This window comes from Corvus cornix, chromosome 1 (assembly GCF_000738735.6).
Source record: "Corvus cornix cornix isolate S_Up_H32 chromosome 1, ASM73873v5, whole genome shotgun sequence".
In the NCBI taxonomy this organism is placed as follows: Eukaryota; Metazoa; Chordata; class Aves; order Passeriformes; family Corvidae; genus Corvus; species Corvus cornix.
In genome coordinates this window covers 66,849,594-66,857,977 of record NC_046332.1, presented here as the reverse complement: position 1 = coordinate 66,857,977, position 8,384 = coordinate 66,849,594, and positions in this window count along the sequence as shown.

Genomic DNA, 8,384 nt, shown 5'->3' with positions numbered 1-8,384 from the left:
TGGCAAAAGCTTTGTCAGGTTAATTAGAATGGTATCACTGAGTAAAGCTCTGTGTATACTTTAAACATTTTCAGAAGCATCTCTGAATGTGTTTTAATTTTTTTAGAAAGGATAAAATTAGGTCTGAACTGCAGAAAAATAAATCCACCACCATGTTTTTGTGCTACTGATGGTCTAGGTCCTCCAGTCTTTTGTCAAGCAGCAATCAGTGGAAGATGACTAAAGACTGTATAATTTTTTTAGGGGCAATTTTTTATTTTGACTTTTCTACTATCACTAACAATTAAACAGGAAACTCAGACTCTTGTTCCTACTCAGGTTCACTGCTTATCTGACCTACATAGTGCTGCACTATTTAGTTTACAGATAGTCTAAATGCACTTTTAGATCCAGAGAGAATAACTATTTGATAGCCCATTTTAAGAATTCTTATTGTTATTAGATTTTACACTTCTTGGAACAAATAATTTTTATTTACAAATTTTGAATCAATAATAAGCTGCCAACTAATGTCATCTCCTAAATTAAATTGAAATGAGAATTTGTTCAGAATTAATAATAATGAAAAAGATTAGTTTACAGCTATAATAATTTTGCAGTGTTTTTACTTTTTCGCTGATTTTGCAGAGAGAGTTAGAAGTGAGTTTACACCTTAACAGATGAATTTGCAGCAGAAAACCAAGTAAGCTGTTTTCAACCCAGCACAGCCCTGTTTGTGTAAGTAAGTCTTCAGGCAGACATGTTTAGTTGTTATGGTAAGTGATCATTCCTCTGCAACACAAGTCCCTGGGCATCTTATAAAAATAACAACTCAAGATCTTTAGTTATTGTCCTGCAGAGCAAAAAAAGGAGGAATAAAGCATTGATTGGTAAGCACCTAGAGCTAGGTGTGTGAAAGACACCTTTCAGTGTCCACAGCCACTGGCAAGAGAAGTGCAATGCTCTGCGGTTGAAAGAACATTACCAGGTTCAGGGAAAAGGGTTAAACTTTCTGAAACTATGTCAGTGCTGCAGGTTCTGAGCGGGCAAGGATCCAGGCTTTCTGAATGAATGTAGACTCAATTACTTTGAACTCTTGTTCTGTACATTCCTATTCGCTTAGTAGTGCTATGCCCATTAGGGGAGACAGGAGAAAACAAGAACAAATGTCAAGTCCTAGGCGGTTGGGAGCTTGGCAGTGGAGGAGCAGAGCACTGCCTTGTGGGACTGGGGTTGGGAGCAAAGGAGTTCAGAAGGGGGGCCAGGATGGAGACAGGCTCTCTGGTTTCCTAACTCATCGCTTCACAAGACATACCTCTTAGGAAAGGTACTGGTGTCCCACTGTCCTGCTGGGAGAAGGGCCAGAGTTATGGGGACCTGCACATGTGTTGTTTGGAGGCCTAGGGAAGGACTGGAAAGACATGGGCAAGTTGTTTCATAATGATGAGGTGAGCGAAAACCAAGGACCTCAGCTGAACCAAGCCAGGCTTGAAAGCCACAGGAAGATGTCTGATTATAATTTCAGGAGCTTTTAGCACATGGAAAGGCCTGTTCTGATTCAGCAAATACACACCTCATTTTTTCACGTAAATTTACTAGAGAAGTGGGCATGAACTTTCTTTTTGCAAAATAGTAGCTGTCTGTACTTTTGGCCACTCATGAGACTCCATCTCCCCAAGGGAAGAAATGGTTTCTCTTTTGACTTCTAACTTTCAAAAGAGAGCCGGCACTATCCTTTTACTTTAAGAAAGTCATTATTTTTCTCGTGCTAACTTTCATCTGAAGACAGGATTGCACCAGCCACGAGGTACCATCTTAACTCATGACAGGCTCTGCGAATGGCACTCGTGCTATATAATCCAGCACCACCACACCAAGGAATGTAGCAGGGTGACTTTCTGTTGAAGCGAATGTGGGAAATCATGAAATGACAGTCTATTCCTGTGTACCTTTATCTTTGCAGTTTCAGGATTAGCTTACAGAGGTGTTCCCTTTGCTTATGAAAGGCAAGCCCAGTTCCCGTTTTCCATTTCACTTTACCAGAAATACTGTGATAAACCATACGGAGAGAAGGATATTCCTGCTGAAATAACAAATGGCACTCCGTAATTATTTCAGCCTGGCATTTGAGTAAAAACACATTTCATCTTGACTTCTTTTCCCTCTTGACATTTCAGTAGTCATCCTGTTCCACGTCTGCTCTAGTGTGCAAAGCCTGACAATCAGGAAAATACCTCTAGTTCCCCTTGGACAAGGCTTTGTTTTGAAGGATGTACAGAAAGTGAGATTTCGTTTTGCCACCCCCCCTGTATACCCTAGAGGACAGTTGTGTCAAACCTTCCCATTTCCAGTGGAGTTCATCAGTCTTTCTTTGCTGCTCTGCTGGGAGTGAAGTGTGTACCTTCCTGAACTAGCTTTGGCATTTTTGTTAATGGAATTAAATTGGCACATCATATCAGGTAGAAATCTCCTCAAAAGAGTGACATCAGCATCAGAGAACTGGATTTGACAGTTTTTAGGATATAAAGACTAAAAACATCTGCAAAAAGAAATTATTTCTTTTTTTTACAGGCTCAAGAAGAGTCACCGTTGCAAAACTTGGTACAGACTTTTTATTTATAAAATGAGAGGTGTACACAAGGTTTTATTTTGCACAGTTACAAAATTAACCAAACTCTTAAAGTTATGTTTGAACTTTGCTAAGATTACTAAAAGAACGCAGATGCAGTTGTACTTCTGGTTTGTTTTTATCCTTTAGCTAAACGTATTTTTCTTCCACTGTAAGATGAATAAGTTAAAATAGCAGTGAAGGTTTGTGACAACTAAATAAAGGTATGTAAACTTACCCACAAACAACCTTTGGAAAAAACTTTTGCAGCAACAGGTAAAGATCCTACCATGTCTGCATTTTCTGTGTTTTGACCTGAGTCAGTCTGCACTGCACAAAGTCTAATTACAGATTAATTATATAAATCTGCCTATGCAGAGGTCTGTTCAGGTATTTTCCCTGAAGTTTAACTTGCGCATGTGTGTATACACTTGCATGCATCAGTCTGATTTGCTATTTATCAAGGCCAGTGCTGACTTGGCGGAACAGATGTTTCCAGATGGAAACTTCAACTGCTCATTACTTGAATTCTTGGATTAAGAATCATCAACCTGTCTGGAGGGAACAAGACATCTTACTCAGTAGTTGAACCCAATCTTTAGTCGGATTTTAATGAGTCTTACCTTTGGGTAAACAGCTTCATATTACTTAGGTTTCAGGTACGATTTTAATATTTTCAGCCCATCTGACAAAAAATACAGAAAAATCTTTTATTATTACCAGTTTGATTTTTCTGACCTCTGTAGGTTCAGTGTATGTCTGACCTAGCGGCTGTTTATTACAACAGGCCTTTTTGAGAACAACAGGTCACTGACTCAGCTTTAGGAGATGAGTCTTTCCTGTATTTTCATCCGTTGTCATACAGCTGCTTGGCTCCGACTTGTTGCACAGTAGGGCCAGAAATGACATCGACATGCTCCTTCAGCATGTCATTTAATTATTTATGTACTATTAGAGCAGATGGAAATCTGTACATGCAGGGTAATTAGACAAGATTGGTTAAAATGTCAATGTACTTAGAAAATAACATTCACAATACTTGGAAAGGTGGTTTGCCCATCACTTGGAAGTGTAGTGGGAGCCACCACCATTTTTCACTTCTACCTCCCCTGTCCAACACAGAGGCTGCCTGCTTCAAAAGAGCAAATGGTGTTGGCAATGCTTGTTAGCAATAGGTGGTCTTATATGTTGTTTTAAGTGCTTGAATATATGAGAAAACCCACATTTTTTACTACTAAAGAAAGCACTTTATGGCTCCAGAATGTTTATGCTGAGGATCTGTTAACAAATGCTAACTGTAAAGCCGCCACAATTGAGTATTTTGGCTGAAATCTCCTGATTAGAGAAATAATGTAATAGAGAGTGGTTTGGGTCTTGTGAAATACTGGTCTGCCAGGTGGGAGATGGAGCCTATACAGGCTTGGACATGGCAGAGGGGATGGTCTGGCTGGACAAGCTAGGAGGGCATTAAAGCAATGAGCTGCTAGGTTAACAATCCCTAGGAGCATAATGAGGTCGGGCAATGAATGCTCATTTGGAACTAAATCCTGATGTTGAGAGCAAAAATAATTAAGGGATGTGGTCAGAAAAAATTCTTTCACCTCATATGCTGTGTCCTTTCAAATAGGGGAAGAAAGGATAAGCTTCTTAATCAACTGCCTATGAGGTGCTCAAAGAAGATCCTTAGAGCCCAATATCTGCAGGGTACAGTGTGCTGCTCACTGTGGTCCTGGAGAAGAGCAGAGGCCCTGAGAGACAGCTTTGGCTATCCAGAAGAGCTAATGAGCCTGTGTGGTTATGTTCCCTGTGGGACCTGAACTGCCCCATTCAGAGAAGTGTAGAAACCTAAATTTCAGTGTGCCATGGAGCTCTGCCCTTAGGGGTGAGGCAGGAGAGGTTCATGCTATTAGTGCTAATGTCTGCATAATTCCTAAAACTAAGCCATATCTGTACTCAAACAGTCTTGCATCTAGGGTAGACAAATTTTACATTAGACAAAACTGAAATAAACTGTAGGCTGAGTGAGGTGAGTACAGTCCCGAAAGTGTACAATCCCATGGAAGGCAAAACACCCTTTCCTCAAAAGAACAGCCTCTTTCCCTCTGCCTCTTTAGAGGGCACTTTGTAAAACAGTTACAATTATAGACACTCAACAGCTGAACTAGTAACAGCAAATATAACATTGATGGCAGTTATTATGGAAAAATAATATGGAGAAAGAAAGATGCCGAGAAGTCAATGACCTGCATTGAAAAAAAACATTTAAAAAAGGTCCATGAAATGTATTAAGAACTCTAACAATTGTCTGGTTTTAGACAAATGATGTAGAATTGTTGATATGCAAAGAGAAAAAACATGCTAGATATTTTTGTGCTGCATTTGGGGAAAGAGAAGGAAACATATTTGTATCATATAATGACAAAATGCTTTAGATTTCAACAGTAATTCAAGAGCATATTAAACCAGCTACTATTTATGGTCTTAGATGACCATGTCTGGATAACTTCCCACAAAGAATTTTAAGAGAGATGGTCAGTGAGCTTTCAGGATTGATATTCAGTAATTGCTTGATTAGTCATGTTCCAGAATACTGTTAAGAAAACTAGAGGTAAAACCAATACTTATAAATTAAATGATGTAGCTAATTATAAGCTTGCACGGTGACATTAATTTGAGCAGCTTAATGTGAACAGTCAGTATGTGAATCTATTAAAATAGATAGTATTATTTATGTCACTCAGTATATGCTAATGGAAAACAAGATTTTGCTGAATTACCTTTGGATAAAGTTGGTCACAAAATATAACAGATTTATGAAAAAAACCTTTTTGCAAAGTGTATCACCGGATTCAGCTCAGCATTTTTGGCTGAAATTCCTAACTGACAAGTCTCATCTTTTTTCAAATGGAATATTGCCAGGTTGGTGTATCAGGTCTCATGCCGGGGGACCGATTAGTTTTTAATGACAAGCTGTTTGCCTTTCTAAAAGAAAACATAGTAGTTGATCAGGTTTTTTGAGAGTAAGTGTGGGGGAAAAATTAATTATGAAGGTGGGAAATCTGTCTACTGAAACAACAAATCCCTAGATTCCTTGGTATGTGGGATGCTTCTAAGCTATACATCTTTCAGTAGAGATACATATGAAGACATGAAAAGGTTCATGGCTTAATTATGGCTAGTTAGCTAGATTCCTCAGATGGCCAGGAAAGATGCAAATCTTAGGTGCCTAAACATCTAAGGTGAACCATGTAGTGCTGTTATACTGAACTGGCAGGGTGCTTTCACTGAAGAGCTTAATCTTTTTCAGCATCCACAGCTCAAGTCAGGGTGCAATCACTCTCACATTGAGCCAACATGCACTTGCAGTGTCTGGTGGAATATCCATTGTGTAGCCAGTGGAGAGAGCTGCGCCTCAAGATGGAGGCAGACACTGCTTCCTTTGGAACACCCAGATTTTGGATGGACCATGCAGTAGACTGAGGTGCTCATTTTAAGAATGAAGTTTTCACTCTTTCCTACTTATGACCCCCTCCTTATGACTCCTTTTATTTTTTGTTTAAAAAATAATAATGAAAAACCCAACACAAAAAATGGTATAATTAATTTAAACTTAGCACCAGCAGACTTGTTTTTCTTGGTTACATTTTTAGGAATCCTAGTAGTTCAAAAGCACAAGCTCACAGACTGACACCTGTTTAGAAAGACCTTTACAGCACACACTTAAAACTTATGTGTAGTATGGATGCCTACATAGAGCAGAAACTGAAAATGGATTCTTGGAGCTCTCATTTAAAAGATCTACTGAGGCTGGAGGTTGAATGACTGGAATTAAATCTAGACAATTTCAATCTTGATCGGACTCCCACGGTGAGGTTGCTTGACTATCATTGTTTGTGGTCTGATGGATCTTTCTTGTTTGTATCTGAGAATCACTCAGATGCAGCTTACAGAGCACTGATGGCATGTGCAGCATGGCTCAGGAATTCCCAATTAAAGTAACCCGGTAATGTGGTTTTGTTGCTCCATTTCCATGATCGGTGCAGAGGAGCCACCCCAGCTCAAAAGAGCAGAAAAAATTAGGTAGCATCTCCTGTCTATCTAAACAGTCTGCCCTTGGGGAGGAAAGCCCCCCAACAACTGGAAGGAACCAGCCTTTCTGCATTCAGAAACAGCTGCTGCATCAGCAAAAGCAGGATTTTCAGTCAGTCAGAGGATATTAAAATTACCACAGGGTTCTCACTTGCTTAATAATAAGGGTAAAAACTCAGGTGACCATTACAGTTTTTCAACATATCCTGGTAAGTCGATTGACATGTTTTGAATAGAAAAGAAGGTTAGGAACAAACAAGTAATTTCAAAAAATTGTCAATAGCAAGTACTGATTTTCTATGCATCTGCCTCAAGAGTGACGTTTGACCTCCAGTGAAGACACATTAAACATCTTTCCATAAATGAGCTGTCTAATTGGATATCACTTGTCAGAAGGGATAACAAAGTAGAGATTACAAAACCAGACCTCAGGTTGCAGTAGAAGGGTGATTCAGGAGTTTGAAAGGTGCTTCCCAAGAAAACTTACGAATATGTGCTTGATTTTTCATCCTAATGACTACATAGAAGAGGATTTACAGTACACACTTAACATTTTGTGATGAAAATATTTAAAATTATGATCATCAAAACTCCAGAAATGAGAGAATGTATCTGGACTCACTAGGGAAGCTAAAAACTCATCAGAATATCTGCTGTGTTTAGTGGCCTCACAAGCTGACCAATAAGAAAGATGAATGAACGAAAGGCTGCCAACCTCAGAGACTTCAGTCCTCCACTATGAGGAAGCAGATCAGCCTTGATAAAATGTGGCTGCACATGAGTCCTGTTTACTTGGGGGCTTACAGAATTGGTGACAACATTCATCTTGCTGGATGAGGAAATGTCTGTGTTTCTTCTAACTGCATAGTGCATCCCCCTTCAAGGTTTCTATTTGCCTCATGAGAAACTCATTCCATCAAGGAAGCAACTGTCTCCACACAGTTTGTTTAGTTTCATTTACTCTAGGTAGGGCATAGTCAGAAAACAACAAGTTTGCCAACACTGCAACAATCTAGAAATAAGATGATAGGTGAAAAATGACAGTGGCTATCGGTGACAGCTCAAATGTCTGTTCACAGTAGGGACTTAGAAGCGACATACATCTATCAGAATGCTGGCACACAGAAATACCTCTCTTCTCAAATAAGTCACATAAGATGTCCATTAAAAAAGAAGTCAAATCAAATGTTACAGAAGAGGAAATATTTAATGACATAGGACAGTATTACGTATCTCACCCTAGTTTTGCTAACTATACTATTCCCAGGAGCTGCAGATGCATTCAAAGTCTTTTAGAATGTTTTTAATTTCTCAGACATATATTGAGTATAGATTATGGTAAATAATATTCAACATAGTTAAACAGTTAGTTAATACAATGTTACTTTTTCCCCCTCACTATTTTTTGCCTTTCTGAAAATATTTAGAACCTGATTAACAAAAACAAATAATTTTTTGGGGTGAAAAACATGAAACACTTTGTTAGCATATTGGCACTCATAGCTTCAGCTTCAAGTGTCAGATATTTTCTACAAAACATCCTGGAAAAGCATGCAAGAAAATATTCAGTACAATATTCAATACAGCTTTTTTCTGCACCTAGTTTAAGAATATTAATTTATTTAGGTAATGAAGGATACTGTTTTTCAAAATGAGACATTTAATTTACGATCATATGTTACAACCAGCTTAGCTAGTTTCCACTAAT